The sequence below is a fragment of the Hippopotamus amphibius genome, chromosome 16 (genome assembly GCF_030028045.1).
Source record: "Hippopotamus amphibius kiboko isolate mHipAmp2 chromosome 16, mHipAmp2.hap2, whole genome shotgun sequence".
NCBI lineage: Eukaryota > Metazoa > Chordata > Mammalia > Artiodactyla > Hippopotamidae > Hippopotamus > Hippopotamus amphibius.
Window position 1 is genome coordinate 9,574,322 of NC_080201.1, and position 19,217 is coordinate 9,593,538.

Consider the following 19,217-nt stretch of genomic DNA (forward strand, 5'->3'; position numbering starts at 1 on the left):
AAATATAATAATATTAAAAAACCTGCTCATCTGAAAGGCAGAAAATATCTCATTTTAATTTTTGCTACTAGCGGAGTTTAACACATTACATCTTGTGCTGGTTACTGGTAATCATGTTTTACAAATTTTTTAAATGTCTTCATCAGTTAAAATGTTATCAGTTTAAATGTCATCATCAGGGTGAGAATTACTCCAAAGGAGGACAAGGAAATTGAGGGGGTAAAAGAACTGTTCTATATGTTGACTGTGGCGACTCCATGACTGTACGTGTGTCACAACTCACAGAACCGTACAATTAAAAGTGTCACTTTCACCATATGTAAAATACACCGTAATAAAACAAGTGGAGAAAACCAATAGTGTGCTGTATGCTTCCGATGGCTCTGATCACCTCCCTAGCGTGAGTGATGCGTGTATGTGTACACTAACTGCATCACTTGGGCCTTAGTCACCTCCGCATCGCTGGGGCAACTCACAGAGCACTGAGCACCTGACAGGTGATGAATACAAAACTGATGAATCTAAGTGAAAGTCAAGCACACCTGATTCCCAAATTCCCTGGCATTCAAGTCCCTATCAAGGCACCAAGGTCCCAAGGATACTGACCCAACAAGGGTCAGGATCCCATCAGCATACTCCACAAACGCCCACTGCCAATCCCAAGGGTACTGACTACTGGGAAGGCTCACCAGGAACTGGCAACAACCCAATTCCAGGGCTTCCCACCTCGAGTGTTGATTGTTAATGGAACAACAGCTTCTGAAGGGCATCATCTCCCAGGAAGCCCGGTCTTCAATGCCGTCCAGGGCGTGTCCATTCCTCCACTACATAACATTTCCTAGCACAGGCCACAATCCATGTGCACCAATGTTATCTCTGCCAGCAGACAACGATCAACGTCCACAAGGAAAGAGGGCTTTGTTGCCAGGGTCTCTTACACGTTGCAAAAAGCCTTACGTACACACCTGGATGCGTACATCTGAATGCTATTTTCCCAACGATGTTTGTTCTATGAGCCAACACACAGTCATATTTTACGACACATTACTTCAAAGATGGCAGAAGAAAGCGAGAAAAGGTGGATATGTTCTAGCTGGCCCATGAAGAGAGTTTTTTATGCTTTGGAGACAAGACCAGCCCATTGTGACTCAAGGAACTTAAGAATCAGATACGTAATTTCAAACCTGAGAAATGAGAAGGCCATTTTAAAAGAGCCTGTGAGGAGCAGTAGCCACAGTCAGGGGGCCGAGTTACAGTGAAGATCTGTAAACTGAATCCTAACATGCTCCCTCAGAACGAGGCAGGAGGACTCTTACAGCTTCAATAAACACCCCGCAGAATGTGAACACACTTGTGCCTTTGGGGGATGCCGCTTCAGACACGGCAGAAGAATGAGCTAAGTGGAGTGTTATGTAAAGGGAAATACTTCTCAATTCCTCCTTGAAACAGAATAGCACACCATCTGGGGCAGTTCTCAAGCGAGCTCCAAGAATTCATACTATTTGGAAATACTCTGAAATTCAAGAAACAGGGCCTGAGGACCCAAAATCCCAAAAGTAACTGTTTTTCAGTCTGCCCTGGTGTTCAGCTGTCCTCTTCTTCCAGAAAAGGAAGAAGAAGAAGAAGAAGAAGTACTATAGAATTCCAAGGTGGATCCCTGCTTCAGTAAGGAGCGCTGGTTTATTTCAAACTCCTGGATGGCAGCAGAAAAGTGAACACGGTAATTCTCTTCTACAGCTACCCTGAGCCCAGTGAAGGTCATTCACACTCCACCAAGGAGTCCACCAAGAACTCAACTGCCCAAAAATGCGGCGTTCATGCCCCTAGGAAAACTCAGGATGATTTAAGGTAGTATACCATACAGGCACCCTTTTTTTTTAAAATGCTTATTTACTGTAATGTTCCGGAAAAAAAAATGTATCATCAGCTTCTCAAACTCACAGCAATAAGAGTGGTAAAAGGAACTGGTTTGATACCCACCTTGCTTGGTAGTTGTGAGAATGAGAGAAAAATGTAAAACGCCCAGCACGGGCCACGAGAGAGAGGATTTCTGAAACAGGTTGTTTTCTTTTCTCCGCTGCCTGTTTCCTGAGCCTGGGGGACACGACACTCATCAGTAATTCAGAGATCTAAAATGCGTGTATAATTGTCTCCCACATTCACAAAATGCCTATATATTGTTTCTCCTGTCCTTACTCAATGTCTCTGACAGATGAGATCCTGCATAGATATGCAAGGAAACAAAGCAAACAAAACCAGAGAAATATGATCACATGAAATCGACATCGGCTCAGGTGGCCAGTGACCACCCAGCTGTTGCGATGCTAAATTTTCAAAGACCCACGTATTTCAAGAACGTGAGGGACACTATCAAATGTTAAAATAATAATGAACCCAGAGCGGATTTTGTTGTCAAGATAACCTAGGCACACTTTTTTTAAGTTGGAAAAGAGAAAATCATCCAAACCAATCAGCGGGAATAGAGCCCAGAGCTGGCTGTATCCAGAGGAGACCACCAGCAATTTTTCATTTCATGCACCATTGACAACTTCTTACAGTGAATTCCAGAACATCAGTACATACACGTGACAGAGAATGGCAACACTCTTGTTTTTATTTCCTTAAATTTTTGCCTCCTGTCCATCATCTTGATTATATTTTCCCATCCTATCACATGCAGTCCCAGCAGCAAAATCTCACCCTCATTGATTCTAAGTGGGAGGGAAATGTAAAACATGAATAATATACCCACATTTTCTTCCAAGAGGGCTTTCTAGGAAAAAATGCATCAATTTGATAATTATGTCACCAACGGCACTTAATCCAATTGACATGATGCTTCAAATGCAGGTCTAACTCTTCGGTGTTACAGTTCCTGTTCTTTCCATTTCTCTCCTGAACTTGCCACTTGGTATTTTAAGGCACTGTGTTTGGCTTCCTGGAATATTTAATAAAATGGACAATCGGTGGTCAGCACAGGAGGGATGCGAGGGTGGAGGAGTAAGAATAAATTACTTCAACGACACTCATACCCTCGGCAACCTCATTTGAACACAGCTCCTGCAGATGGGGAAAGTGCAAACTAACCAAGGTCTGTCTCGGCAAATTCCCATGTGTTCATTTGACAAATGAATCGTGGTCATGTCCTGAAGATATTCACTTGGGATATGGAAGAAGTCTTGGGAGGCCAAACTGGAGTTTAGTAAACTCTAGAAGGGAGCTCAGAGAATATGAATATTACTCACATAAATGAAGAAGGGGAAAAGCTGGTAGATGGGGAGGATTAGGGATGGCATTATTTTTATATATACATATATACACTTTTTTTCATATTCCTTTCCATTATGGTTTATTATAGGATACTGAATATAGTTCTCTGTGCTGTACAATAAGACTTTGTTGCTCATCTATTTTATATACAGTAGTTTGTATCTGCTAATCTGAAACTCCTAATTTATCACACCCCACCCCCTTTTCCCCTTTGGTAACCCATAAGTTTGTTTTCTATGTCTATGAGTCTGTTTCTGTAAATATGTTCATTTGTATCATATTTTACATTTTATATACAAGTGATATCATATGGTATTCGTCTTTCTCTGACTTACTTCACATAGTATAATAATTTCTAGGCTGCAAATGGTATACTATTTCATTCTTTTTAATGGCTGAGTAATATTCCATTGTGTATACATGTGCCACATCTTCTTTGTCCATTCATCTCTCAATGGACATTTAGGTTGCTTCCATGTCTTGGCTACTGTAAATAGTGTTGCTATGAACACTGGGGTGTGTGTATCTTTTTGAATTAGAGTTTTCCCCACATATATGCCCAATAGTGGGATTGCTGGATCATACAGTAACTCTGTTTTCAGTTTTTTAAGGAACCTCCATACTGTTTTCTGTAGTGGCTGCACCAATTTACACTCACACCAATAGTGTAGGAGGGTTCCCTTTTCTCCATACCCTCTCTAGCATTTATTATTTGTAGACTGTTTGATGATGGCCACTCTGACAGGTGTGAGGTGATGCCTCACTGTAGTTTTGATTCACATTTCTCTAATAATGAGCGATGCTGAGCATTGTTTCACGTGTCTATTGGCCATCTGTATGTCTTCTTTAGAGAAATGTCTATTTAACTCTTCTGTCCATTTTTTTGACTGGGTTGTTTTTATCTTATTGAGCTGCATGAGCTGTTTATATATTTTGTAAATTAAGCTCACGTTGGTCACATCGCTTGCAAATATTTTCTCCCATTCCATAGCTTTTCTCCGTTTTGCGTGTGGTTTCCTTTGTTGTGCAAAAGCTTATAAGTTTGATTAGGTCCCATTTGTTCATTTTTGCTTTAATCTCTATTGCCTTGGGAGACTGACCTAAGAAAGCATTGCTACGATTTATATCACAGAATGTTTTGCCTATGTTCTCTCCTAGGAGTTTTATGGTGCCGTGTCTCATAATTAAGTCTTTAAGGGAACGGCATTATTTACAGAAGAGATTATTGTTCCCTATGACCCACAGTTTTCCCACACACAAACTGGAGAAAGTCGTAACAATGCACTAGAAACCCCTGAAGGGCTGAGTCTGTATCCAGTCACCCCTGTGCTCCTACACCCAGCACCATGCCTGATACGCAACAGAACTTGACTGAATTACTGAATCCCTGAAATTAACTAGGACACTGCTGTGGAAGCTCTCTGGACCCTTGCTCACACCTATTAAGTTCACCATCATTTGGTTTTGGTTTTTAAAGCACTGCACACATACTGTCAGTACTATTTTTTTTAAACCCAAAGAGTCTGCCTCTCAGCCGGCACTATCCACAGTGTAGCTGTTTATGTACATTTGCCTAATTTTTGTCAAATTTATGGCACACCTGTATTTACTTTTTTTTTTTTTTTTTTTAAATGCACTGGAAACCAAGTCACCTGTACCTCAGCATTATGCTTCGCCAAAATATCTGCCAAGTTGGTTGCTGCTCTGGTTTGGGTCTTTAAAACTTGGTATGTGTTAAGATGAATACAATGTCTGCCTGTGCCCATCTTATACATAAGCAGTAAAATGTGAACTTTGGGCAACTCTGCTCTGTGGCTCACAGAGCTCCTGCAACTAGGCTGCCAGGCAGTGGGGGTATTAAATGAATGGCCCATGTGAACTTACAAAACACACTCATTACCAAGAAATCGGAATTATCCAGGAAAATGAGGGAAGGACTAGCGCTGGCAGTAAGTCACTTGTTATGCCAACTAAGAACACATTTACTCTTACAACTGAAAACACTGCCTCCTCCCTGTGACTAGGATTTTCCCGTGGGAGGGTCCTTACATAGCCACACCAAGCAGTGGCTAACACAGGACCGTGTGCATGGGGGGGGGGGGGGGGGGGCTGGCATTTGTTGACAGCTCTTCTAGAAAACTAACATCTGGGCATCCTCTCTAAGCAAAATGCCTCCCTCCAAGCATTATACTCAGTGGATAAGGGGCGAAAATAAAGGCAAAACAGAAATAACTAGCCTTTCCGGAAACGTGTTAGCATTCTTTCAAATTAAGATTATATTCTGTGGACGTGAAACAATATTGAGCATTACAAGCCATTATTTACAAACTTCTGCAGTATCAGAGATGCATAAATTCTGCTGGGGAAAAAAAAAACCATGGGAACGTTCGTCTCTCATATTTACAGAAGAGTGCTAAGGCCCACATGATGATTTCATTACCATCCTGCAGAGAGCTGAGCTGAAAAACACCTTCTGCAGTTACAAGGAAGGGAGGGAGTTTTAATGTGGGACGGCAGAGGTGCACGCCCGCGGACAATAGGGAAAAAAAATCACCTGGGGAATGTGCTTAAGCACATGGTCAAGTCACTCCAACAATAGAACACCTCATGCATTTTGTACGTTTCCTTGCCAAGGAGGGCTTTTGCCTCTGTTTTGCCTAGAGATATATGGAGCTGTAACTGAGTTCAGAGAGCCCCTGACAGCTGTGTGCTGCCACTCAGACCTGAAAGATTCCAGGTTAGGATAAAAATTAATGTCCTCTGACATCCTCTGGGACTCCCTGGGCCCTGGGAACAGCTAATGAAGAAATACAACCTTGCCAGAGAACAGCACGCAGCTCAGGAGTCGAGGATTAATTCGGATGTGGTAGCCGTGTGGCCCCCTCTGCCATCGGCTGTAAAGCAAGTGGACCCCGACGCCAAAGGGAGGCGGCACTGATTGGCTAGAATGATTTCCTGGGTTGCAGGAGGTCAAATAAACAAAGAGCTTTACGAAATAATTGCGCCCAAGTTGGATTCAGCCTGTCACTTTGTGCTCATGCCCTGTACTTTAACCAAACAAGGGTCAACATCTTGGGTCACTTGTTGGCTATGATAGGTGCGGACCGGAAAACTTCGCCCCAGAAGACCTGCTTCCTTAGAGATTACAAGACCACTGGGCATGTCCCAATGGACACTCATTCCAGAGGGGCTCAGAAAGGGTCTTGGTGTTGAGCTTGGGAGGAATGCTGATCCCTAAAGAGATGTTTCACTGTCCCCACCAGCCTACCTTCCCACACCTTCAGCCCCCAAGTGTCACAGTATCTTCCCGGAGGGCAGAATGAGAGTAATGTGCACGGCAGCATTGCCTACAGGAACCAAAAGCAGAAACAACACAACTGCCCATCAACTGACGTATGGATAAACAAACTGTGGCCTATCCACATGACAGAATACTACTCAGCCATAAAAAGCAAGGAAGTACTGACCATGTTACAACGTGGAAGAACCTTGAGAACGTTATACGAAGTGAAAGAAGCCACCCACAAAAGGCAACACATTGTGTGATTCCGTCCATATGAAACGTCCAGAATAGGCAAACTGGTAGAGCCAGAAAGATGAGTGGTTGCCTAGGGCTGTAGTGGGTGGGGGGAAAGGTAGGGAGTGACGGCTAATGGGTACAGGGGTGGGTTTTCTTTTTGGATGCGAACATACTGAAAACCATTGGACTGCAGCCTTCAAGGTGATGACATTTCAAGTATGTAAATTAAATCTCAATTAAAAATAAAACCAACTCCCCGGGCTCTGAGAAGCCTGCTCCACACTCTCACAATGACGTCAGTGACCACGGCACCCCCACCAACCCCCGCCACCCCAGGCATCCGTGGCTGACCACGTTCCAGCCCTGTCCACCTTTCCCCACACGTCCACCACGAATGGAAACCGGGACTCAAGCAAGACAGAGTCAGTTCAGAGAAAATAAGGTTGCATTTTTTTCAGACAATTGATAGGTTACACAAAGCTACGTGGTTTTGGTCTGTGACATTATTTCAGCCTACGATTAGAATTTTACCATGTCAAGTTGAGTTTATTTCTCAACATCCGAATTTTAGTCACTGTTTAAAAGATTAGGTTGCATTTTTTAAAAATCTGTCTCTTTCCTTGACATAGTATTCAGTATATTTTCTCCAACCTTATGGTATTATTTTGCTAATTAACTATCTCCACTAAATGACTATGGAAAACCTTGGGGAAAATGTATTAGAAACATTTTTTCAAAAATATTTGAAATATATATTTATACACATACATATTTAATGTCTTTCCTATAGAGTGCCCTATCATTATTGACAGTAAAAAAAAAAAAAAAACCCAAAAAACCGAAGGTGATATTCTGTTAATAGAGGGATAGTCATAGCATATTTAAGGATGAATATTTATGTCTTCTTAGATTGGCTTTAACACAATCTAGCAAGAGAGGGGCTGAAGATTGAACAAAACTGACCGTATGCTGGTACTTACAAAAGATGGGTGCAAGGTATGGGAAGGTCCATTATACCTCTTTTCTTTCTTATGTGTATTTGGAAAATCTCCCCAGTAAAAAAATTCAAGAAATAAAGACAAATTAATGGAAGGCCAGGAAAATGGACAATTTTTAATTTTCATGTTCACATTTATTGTTGTCTGTATTTCTTCAAATGTTTTGCAATGGGCACGTACCATCTTTGTGGTCAAAGTACGTGTATAAAATAACATTTATACATAATACCAAGATAAATATCCATATAATACTAATATAAGTAGGTTTAACCGCTGCCTGAAAAATCACAAAGGCAGTTAAACCTTTTAAAACAAAACAGAATTAAGGCCAATATGATTGCATCAAAAACTATCCCAAGAAGACACGCACAACATGAAAGACAGGACAGGAAGCCGCAGCAGGTCTGAATAGCATAGCCTCCCTCCCAATAGGACAGAAGAACGAGCTGCAGATAAATCAGAAATGGACCTGATGCAAAACTCCACTCATCTTGGAAATCCGCCCACAGGATGAGAGAAGAGGAGGATCTGCTTGGTCCAAGACACCTGAGGGTCCAACAGGCCTGAGGAGCCTGGGACTGAAATCTACTTTGGTATCTGGGTCTTTAAAGGTCATAGCAAGCTTTTCTCTAAGATAATGTGAAGCCTTCTCCCTGATAGCAAGTCCTGCTTCATGTGTCAGAGCAGGGCTGAGTCAGAGGAAGTTCTGGAAAAATTAGCCGAGTCGCATGCTGGAACTGTGCTTCTACTATTGCAAAGACCTGAGGAGGAGCCTAGGGTACCACCATCCAAGACAAAGAATGACCCAGGAAATGATGGCGAGTGACAGAGCTGGACAGCAGCCGGTCCTCCCTGACCTGTGGTCCAGTGCTCGGTCCCCCTTACCTACTGCTCAGCTCCACGGAGCAACCCCATGCTTCTGCACCAGTGAAGGAAACCTGAGGTTACTCCTTCTGTCTCCATCAAGAAGTGGCTTCTCCTCTCCATGACTGCAATAGGCTCAGATGACATGACAAAGCAACTGAAAAAAGAACTTCCCTGACAGAGAGAAACCTTGTACTCTGCAGTAAACATCTGACTGTTATTAAATAAATGCAACTTTTACTAACAGTATTTCAGATCTTAATGGCACTGCCTAGTGTTTGATGAAGAGATGAGAATTACGTGTGACTTTTCTGGAGGGTGATTTGGTTTCATGGACCAGTACTATTAAAAGATAGTCACATGCTTTGACCCAGCAACTGTTCTTCTAAGAACTGATCTTAAGAAAACTGGAGATCCAAAAAGAGGGCTGTGCGGGCCATTGTCATAGTGCTTGTAACAGCAACAATAAAATTAGAAGCAACCTGGCATCTGAGAATTCAAAATTGGTTCAAAGCTTTTATCGATATGCAAGGGATTACTGGATTCCAGCTGATTCCACACACAGCCAAGTTGGGAGCCACGGTGCACGGTGTCTTGGAAGTTTGCTATCTGACGTGAGAAATCGAGGCAGGGCTGTCCTTTCAGCAGGAGACATTCCACCAAGATCCATTTCCCAAACCTCTACCATTGGTGGACTTATCCATGACTTGTACTTCTGAGACAACCTTTTCCTTCATTCTGTTCCTGGTTCCAACTGTTGCCTAATGTCAGCTCAAATACCTACTTGATTATGAGTTGGTGACTGAACTGTAACAGCGTTTGAAGCTGAGAAGGCAAACTGAAGAACTTTGCGGCTAATTGAGAGGATCTGTTTATATTTTGGGGGATGACAAGAGAGTGAGTATTTTCTCACAAAATGCAGAGAAAGAATGACTCACAATATTAAAAACAGTGCAGTGACAAGTGGATCAACTAAAAATATAATCTTCCTCGGGGATTTTCAGCAGGCTGCCACAGTGGAGCACTGTTGATTTATTTCAAATGTATATTCAAGTTTTTAGGCTGACGAGAATTAGCTTCTCAACAATTTACTGGGAGGGAGAAAAAAGACGGTTCCCAGGTTATTAAAATGCGATTTCGGTGTGGTTTAAGCGCAACTTCCCAACATGTCAATTACGTGAGAGGAGAATCCCGACGTGACAATGGGGCTAGTTAGGTGGTACCAGGAGGAAAACCAAGCTGGATTCATCAGTCAAGCTGAGGAGGAGAATTCTGAACCACAGACATGGAAATGATTTTTTTTCCGAGTCTTACATAACCCAAGAGTTCTCTGAGAGTCACTAAGTGTTAACCCTCACATCACGGGTTTGCTGTGTCCACGGATGCGTGGGTCAAAGAACAGCTGGGTCACGTGGCCCAAGCCCACACAAAAGGTTAGAAGGGCAGTTGTATGTTATGTGCCTGAAATAACGATAATACAGGATTACTTTAAAATTTGTTTCCCAAGATTTACAAACCTCCATAGCACCCAAGGAGGTACCGATTCAAGAACTCTGCATGACTGAGAATTGGCACCTTAAAAGCAAATTTCAGGTCACCAAATGGAACGACGTGTTTCCATTTCTGGCTTGTCTGCCTTCCCTCCTTCCTTCCTCACCCCCACCCACCCATCCACCTACTCACCCCCTTCCTTGAGTTTACTGTGTGGCAGTAAAGGTAACAATTGCTAAGGATGATGATGCCCGCAACACAAGTGATGACGCAACCTGAAATGTATGACGTGGTTACCAGGTATCAAGTACAATGTTTTATAAACATTTCGTTATTTACTCCTTTCAACCAACCCACAAGGGTAGCACCATCACCTCCCCATTTTACTGATGAAGAAACTGAAGATCAGAGAGATTCGGGAATGTGCCAAGGTCACCGTCTTAGTAAGGTGTGGAACAGGGATTCAGAGCTAAGACAAAGATGAATGAGCCAAGGTTTCTGCTTCTCTGGGGCTCAGTCTAACAAAGAAAAATCAATACAGAGAAAAGCATCCCCAAAGTATTCTGAGCGCGATGACTGGGTATGTGGTCGATGCACCGAGAAGTGACTCATCAATTCAACCACGGTGTGGAGGTAAGAGGAGGGGAAGAGGGAGACGCCACAGAGGATGCGACAAAGTCATCCAGCAAGCAGGTAAGGGGCGGGCAGGGAGGAGGGCAGGGGCACCAGTCAGGGGCACAGGTCCCGAGTGAGGGGGCGGAACCTGCAAGCATCTCTGTAAGCAGAGTATACAGGCACAGGACTGGGAGGACACGGCCACAGACGGAAGAGGAGGATGGATCAGACTCCAGAGGCCTCAGGGGGCCACACCAGCAAGCACAGTGTGTGTAGCTCAGGGGGCAAGACATCACCAAAGGGTCTTCCCCATAGAAAAGGATCAGGACTGGGTGTGCATTTGAGGGCCACCACTCCGGCAGTGCAGACATGTGAATTGCACAGTAACCCTTTGGTGGTCTTCTGGCGACCCGATCAGCATCGTTATGAAGGCAGGTAGGAGTCCAGAGGAAACGGACACTGACACTCGGAGTAAATGTACACAGACGATTGCAGATGTGAGTAAAGAGCTGCCCCCTCTGCTTATCCAGACTCCATGGACAGACACCTTCCAGGCACCTGGCAGGAAACAGCCGGAGCACCTGCAGTGAGGGGATGAGCCTCTCTTCGACTGCGTTTACCTCTTCTAGACATACTTCAGCAAAACGCTGTTCCTCTTGGTGACAGGAAATTTGCTGGAGGAAGCATCGCCTTCACCCCTGAAGTGCCCTTAACCACCGTCCCAGCAGGCAGGGGTTGTCATCCATCCTACTGAAGGGACAAACGTCCTTCAGAGGCAGTGCGTCCTGCATGATGCATTTCCCAAATGAGAGAGACCTTTCTGATTTTCCAAACTACCATCTAAGCTTTGCTCCGCGGCAGAGCAGAGTTTGGACTAAGTTCCAGCCGCACCACCTGCTAGGTAGCATGACAGGGCTCAGGGCCCTTAAGCCTTGACTTCCTAACGTATGACATGTGGTTGATCATCGTACGAGGCTGAACCACACGGCACTGCCTTTCTTCTACGATTTTTGACCAACACCCACCCTTGGGAGGATAGCTGGGGTGGGGCAGGTGAGTGCTTAGCTGTGTGTGACACGTAGTAAGTGGGTCATAAATATCAGCAAGTACTACCATCATCATCATTTTACGGCTGCAAGTCCCAAGCAGGGCTTCAGCGTCTTCATTACTTAAACTGTACTTGCTTGTCTTAGTTGACGTGCTTTCCCATATGGTCGTATTTCCACAACTCAGCACAGCGCACTGTTCTGTTCAAACTCTTATCTCTTCTCTCAGCCCCTAAGGAACACAGAGTGCTTTCTGCAGAGAACTGAAATGAACTGTGCACACACGCTGGCTGTATATACTTATTTATCTGGACCAAACCGAACATGATCCAAAATGGAACATGTTTCTCATAGTGAGACAAGATCCTTCTCAAGTGAGTTACATTTCAAGGGACAAGGGGTCCTAGTCCAAGGCTTAGCAAACCACAACCCCCAGACCGCATCCCAAATCCAACCCGTTTCCCATCATTGTAAATAAACTGGAACGCTGCCTTGCCCGGTCATTTACACGTTATCGGTGGCTACTTTTACATTACCATGGTCTCACGCAACACTCATCAGGTGGTTGCTACAGAGACCCTCTGGCTCATAAAGGCCAAAATATTCATATAGATATTTATATAAGTATTAATGTATCTGATTCTTTATAGAAAACCTTTGTCAACTCATGCTCTAGTCCAGTGCTTTACGTGATCACTGTTGAATGCCAGCAACTAAGTTCATGTGATTTGCTGGAGCTAAAGACCTGACGTTGGCTATGTTCGCGCTGGTGGGCTGATGGGGGTGGGAGGAGGAAATTATAGAGTAATCGTATCTACTCTGCAAAGCTGGGTTTTTATTCTTCCTGGAAAGGAAGTGTTTTGTGTGTGTCTTCAATTAACATACATCACTTTGATTTCCGGAAACATGATAGGGATGGCTGAACCTAGAATTCTGTTGGGAAATCAAACCTGTTTATTTTGCAAACATCGCTGTGGTTACTTCAAACACATTTTCATGTATTCCTTGGCCGTGACGACATTTAAGGACAGCAGAAAGGCTCACTGAAAAATTTTTCTTCGAACAAATTCAATCTCAAGGTGGCCCTTCATTAACGTAACAATTATTCTTCAGTGAGGACATGTTTTTGAAGATAGCCATCATCGTGTAAAGGTATCAAAAAAAAAAATCCTTAAGCTGCACGGGCATGTTAAGAGAGAGAGAAGGCACGGGAGAAGCAAGACAGCACGCGATTCCATTCCAACGTCTGGCCCAGTTCCTGGCACTGGTGTAAATACTGAATAAATAATGACATGAAGGGGGAAAAAATTAAATAAACCAAAAAAAAGAGGGGAGAAGAGGCACATAAAGTGCTTTGGTATCCCAGAACACAGAGCTTAATGATTTTTTTACTAAGTCCCACTGTACCTCACTCATTCAAAGCAGGTCGCCCTTAAGGCCACTCTAATCATCTGGAAAGCTGCCTAAAACCAAGGGAAACAGGAGCAGCAATGGCAAAGGAAACACAGTCAAGCCATTTGCTCTGAAAGAGAACGTGAAGTATCCATCAAGCCCATGGCTTTGTGAAGAATGATAAAGAGCAGGCGAAAAGATACTCAGTAGAGAACTCAGTACCCCGTGAGCCCCAGTGGAGCATCACTGCAGCAGCGCTACTTCTGCTGGTGCTTGGCACGCTGACAGCCTCTGGGCAACGCGGAGCTCATGGCCTCTCTACCCTCGGCCGCGAGGAATCTCAGAGGTCATCCCCAGGCCCAATTTTTCTAATGACTGTAAAGCCTTCACGAGATCCAGCCTCCCTCCAGGGCTAGTCCACTTTTATCCCCTTTCCCTGTTTAGATAGATCTCTCATTTCTACTGTATCATGGATTTTTAAAAACCTCTCAAATCATTTTAGGATCAAGATGAGAACAAACACACACTAATCACAGTCACAGGCACAGTGCACTGAGATGTGTCTGGTTATTTCATCATCATAGCTGTTCTCCTCAACAACCCAGAAAAGTCCACGCAAGAATCTATACAGACTTGGAAAGGGAGGCCTGGAGAGAGATGCTGACTGCCCAAAGCCACACAGCCAGTAAACAGTGGAGCTTGGATTTAAATCGAAGTTCAGCTGATACCCCCAAACCCTAGTCTTTCCACTACACCACGGGTTGGCATGCTCTGGCCTTCAGACATATCCAGCCCATTTCCTGCTTTTGTAAATAAAGTTTTATTGGAACACAGCCATGTTCATCCATTTAAATACTGACCACGGCTGCTTTCATGCTACAAAGGCAGAGATGAATAGTTGCAACAGAGATCCTACGGCCTGGAAAGTCTAAAGTGTTTACTCTCTGGACCTTTTCAAAAAATCTGCTGACCACTGCACTGTAATCTTCGAGTTAGTATTTTTGTTTAATAAAAGATGACAGTAAGTAATCTGTTTTCTAAATATTTTTTGAAGAATTATATAAAAACATTTGATGCCCAAAGAGTTAAGTTTCAGGAGGCAAAATATTTACTTCAGATGGAAGAGTTCTTCCCTGATGTTTCTACGTACGTTAAATGTTTCACAATATGATTTTTCAATACCTCAAGGTGGAAAATGTATGGGATGGGGAAAAATTAACTTGAAGACTTTTTAAAATTTTTCTTAAAAAGTCACAATTAAGACCTAGATTTAGAGAGTTTATGACAGCTAAAATCTGCCTGTTTTTCTTTTCTTTTAGTTTTCATACTGTGTAGAAAAGCAAAGCAACGTGATATACTCTGTTAGGCAAACCAGAAATGGATTTCTCATACTGAGCAAAGAGTAACACAGATACTTAGGCTAAAACATTATTCTTAAAATTGAGCTGAGGTGAAAAAAAGAAAGATTGAGCTGTAATTTACACATTGGTCTGCAGAGTAATTTATCATTCAAAATTTGGAATTTATTTATAATTTATAGCCCACCCACTTCCACAGAAGGATTTGAGACAGCAACATTTGAAATAAGAATCCAAGAAAATTAAATCTGGGATTAGTAGATTCTGAAAGTCGTGAACTTTCTAGTTCTGAAAGTAATTTAGTAAAAAGTAAAAATAAATAACTGTTAAAGAGTCCCCCCTCAAATGTGTAAACAGTAAAGAGGGAATAGAAAAAGTATTCTTTCCATTTTTTTTTTAAACATTACTATTCTATAGTATGTTTCAGTGAAATAAAGCCTAATTTCTGTAAATTATGCTGGAGACAAAGTTGAAAGCAGAAAGTAGAAATTCATGACCAAAAAGGAAGTTCTAGAAATCTTTAGAATTGTATATGTTATTTAGATATGATCTTGCTATCAATTTCAACTAATTTCCATGATGACTCAAAGCCCTTGGTCAATGTTATAAGAGCTGACTGGTAACTGAGATCCAAGCAATAAATTTCCGATACGATGCGCCACCATCAACTTTTCAAATTCCAGGATTGGAATCCAGATGTCCATTATTTCAGGAATATATAGAACTCAAACTATAAAAGAGCATCTGACAAATGAAAAAATATTTACAGAGCTCTAGAAGCTCTTGAACTGTTATTCCAGGCCCTGTTCACGAGTGCTTTTCAGTAAACGAAGCAGTTAGAACTAGGGACGAAATTGCGCAAAATTCTGAGAAACAGCAGACTGCTGCTTCAGAGCCCATTACAGAAGATCCCGATCCTCGGTCTGAATGATTAGGACGGGTCCCAGCTCTTCACATCCTGACAGCTGCCTCAGCCTGCCAGGCAGCGTGGAGTCTGGCTGCTCTCCAGGACTCCAGTTTCAATAAAAATATCCTTCAAAACTCAGTTTGGTTGGGACTTACCACAGGCTTTGGTTTGGAACTTTCCAGTAAAGCCCAAATTAATTGGACCTGAGACACACTGGCCGACCACCACCACCACCACTGACGCTGGGGAGAACTGTCTGGAAGCAGACTAAGGCTTCCTGGGCTGACCACCCAGAAGAGCGAGTGGAGCAGAAGAGAAGCAATGGATGAAAGAGGGGGCGAGCAGACAAAGAGCGGGGGCAGGAACGGGCTGGTCAGGGCGTGCAGAGCATTAGGGAAACCGGCTATAGCAAGCAGGCGCACGGGTCCTCCCGATGGAAGACTATACCACCGCTGACCGAGAATTCTCGCCAAAACATTAAACAGCAATTAGACGAAGCCTCTAGAATTACCTACTGTTTCACAGGAAACACAGAAGACAAAAGAGCAAGTTAAGTGACACCACAGGGATGCAGTCACTGAAGTACAGATCACAGAAAACTCCAGAGGACTCACCAGTCCTCGAAACAAACATGTTGCATTAAAATTTTTTTAAAGGAATTTAAAAATAGAGGGTAAACCTATAGGTTAAAACGCATTGACCTTACTTGATTCCTGATTTAAACAAAATGAAAGAGAGAGAGAGACTAGAAATACTTATTGTCTTAAATGGTGTTAAGCCACTAAATTTCTTTTTTTTTTTTTAAGCTCTTTATTGGAATATAATTGCTTTACACTGTTGTGCCAGTTTTTGCTGTACAACACTGAGTCAGCTGTATTTATACATATATCCCCATATCCCCTCCCTCCCGTGACTCCCTCCCACCTTCCCTATCCCACCCCTCTAAGTCATCACCCATCACGGAGTTGATCTCCCTGTGTTATGCAGCAGCCTCCCACTAGCTGTCTGTTTCACATTTGGTAGTGTGTATATGTCAATGCTACTCTCTCACTTTGTCCCAGCTTCCCCTTCGCTCCCTACCCCGTGTCCTCAAGTCTGAAGCCACTAAATTTCTAAGTAACTTGGTCCTCAGCAATTCATACCAATCCGAAAATCCACACTGAAGAAAACATCTGAAGGGTGAGGTGTAACAGAAAGAAGGGTCATTTTGGATTCAGACGGACTGGGTTCAAATTTAGGAGCCACCACTTGCTAACGCTGGGAATGTGAGTTGGCCTCTGTGAAAAGCTGGAGCCTTTCGATTTCAAACAGAGATAAAAATGACTGATGCCTGGGGTTATGGTAAGGAATTAAGAGAGAACAGACGAAGAGGTGCTTAGCACATCACCCTGAACTGGATAAACAAAAAGTTTCAAAGAGGAGCTATGATTTGTTTAATCGCTATTAGCAGTGCTCGTTCTGAAAGGGCTCAGTCGCCACCCCACACCACCAACATCCCCCGCCTCCGAATAAAGGAAGAAGTCCTCGAAGAGGCTGAACCCACACCCCCTCCTGGCAGAAGGCAGACAGAGGGCAGCTCGTCTGTACAATGAGCTGCATCTTCCAACAAGGTTTGCATTCGCATCTGTTTCTACCTTTTCAGGTCTCTAGCTGCCCACGTTGCTGCCTGTCCAGGTGTGGGGAGACACACCTGGGCTGAGGCCTGAACCGAGGGGATACACAAGCTATAAAGAGCCTGCTCATACTTCTGGCATGCTCACAGACAGGCTTCAGAACGGAGTATTCAGTGGTAGCATCCACATGGAAGTTCAATGTAAGGGTTTTTCCTCCTCTCAGTCCAAAGGCACCAAAAGGAATGGGTTCAGAACTGGCAGCCTGTCTTTCATTTGTCATTATGTTTTACACGCAAGGAAATTTTAACGTCGAAAGATGGGAGATGATGATAAGAAGAGAGCGACATGTTTTTTTGGCAGCCCAGTCACCAGCACTTAAACTCACTTCTGACAGTTCTCAGAATCTACAGACCTGTAAGGACTAAACCGTCATCTGCCTATCCAGGAGAGATTTCACTTTGGCAGTGTTTCAAAAGTCGCTCTCATTTTTTTATGCATGTTTTCGCCACCAAGGTATTTCTCTAAGCCCTGTAAAATACTGGACCCTCGAGAGATGGGTAAAAGGAGGTTTGTGGTACAGGGTTGGCTAAGAGGAAAATCGCCTTTGTTTCTGAACCTAGGAGCACAAAAATTCACAGTCATTTGCTAAAATCTAGAATTAGGGCAAAATGGCTGATAGCTTTTCTCCAAGAGTTTGGGCTTGGTGATTACAGAAGGCAGTTGGATTTGATGATTTCTGAACTACTTAATGGTTAAAAACTAATGGTCCCGTTAAGACTTGGAAGATAGTCCTATTATGTAACAGTTGGCTCTCCTCAGCTAAATGGTTCCCTTCCAACGTGGTCTGACACCAGGATTGGAGGAAGCGTGACGAGGCAGTGCATCTCAGCTCCCACTAGAGCAGCATGGTGTCAGGGAGAAAGCGGAAAGTCACAACGGATGGAAATCCTACATCTGCCACCAACCTGCCAAGTGACCCTGTGAAAGTCACTCACTTTCTCTGATTTCGGCGTGCGGGACATTGAAAACAACAGACAGTGCGGCGTGCTGGTTAAGCGGGGGGCAGGCGGTGCCCGACCATGAGTTCCCGGCCACCTGCCTTCAGAAAACTCACCCTCTCTGGTCTCATCTGCATCGTGTGCATCACAGACATAATAACAGCACGCACCCCGAGGGTTGTTTCGAGAATTAAATCAGAAAAAGCATGCAGAGGGCTCTGGGTGTGCAACTCACAATAAGCACTTGGTAAAGGAGCTGCTCCTGCTGCTACGGTTAGTATTATTCTTCTCTCCCAGATAACCAGAGAAAGACTAGGCTGAGGAGTCAGTCACCAGCAGTAAAACACTGCCTGCTGGCTGGCTGCTGAGACAATGGCTCGGGTGAGGTTGACTGGGCTTCCACCGGCAGCCACTCTTTTCCCTGGGGCTTTGGGGGCACGTGTTAAATGCGTGTTAAGTGAGTGAACACGTGGATAAGTGAATCAGGAAGGCCTAAAAGAGCAAATGTCTTAAGAGCTACTGCTCTACCCTGACCTGAGGTTCTCTGAGAGCTCTGGCGAGGGCTCGCGGCTACCAAATGCCACCCAGAGTGCACAGCAGGGCTCGCCTAGGTCTTCTGGCTGCCTGGGGACGGTACCCAACTGTTCGTAGGAGCGCAGAGCCAGCACCTAAGGGGATGGTGCAACTCCCACTGCAGACCCTGACAGCGCATTTCAACCTCAAGGACTCAGGCCACAGGCTTGCTCCAGAAAGCGCTATCGAGAACAGACTTCTCAACGGTCCAAAAGAACAGAGTGAAAAACTAAGGGAGAAATAAGAAGGACGGGCTAACGGACAGCCCTGAGGGGTCAGATCGACATCCAGTTTCAGACGCCTCCCCTTAGAGACATCACCTGCGTGGAGAACTATAAAAACCAATGATCCCGACAGAGGCGAACCCCCAGACAGCTTGTCATTTACCAGCAGAAATTCTCTAAATCCAGTTTCTCTGGTGCCGCTTTTGGAACTATTTTATCCTTGGCACCACCTGTACTATCATTAACTTAATCCCTGTGTTTAAACCAACTCACTGAAAAAGAAAAATTAAATGAGGTTATTTGTTAAAGAAATTTAAACTGCTGTGCTAAACGAGAAACCAGCCTTGC

General features: G+C 43.8%; 1 protein-coding gene across 3 annotated transcripts in view; it reads right to left on the minus strand.

The window, feature by feature from the left end:
* The window catches only part of WWOX (WW domain containing oxidoreductase), a 964,125-nt gene that overhangs the window by 690,873 nt on the left and 254,035 nt on the right, over positions 1-19,217 (minus strand). The gene's annotated exons all lie outside the window — the stretch shown is intronic.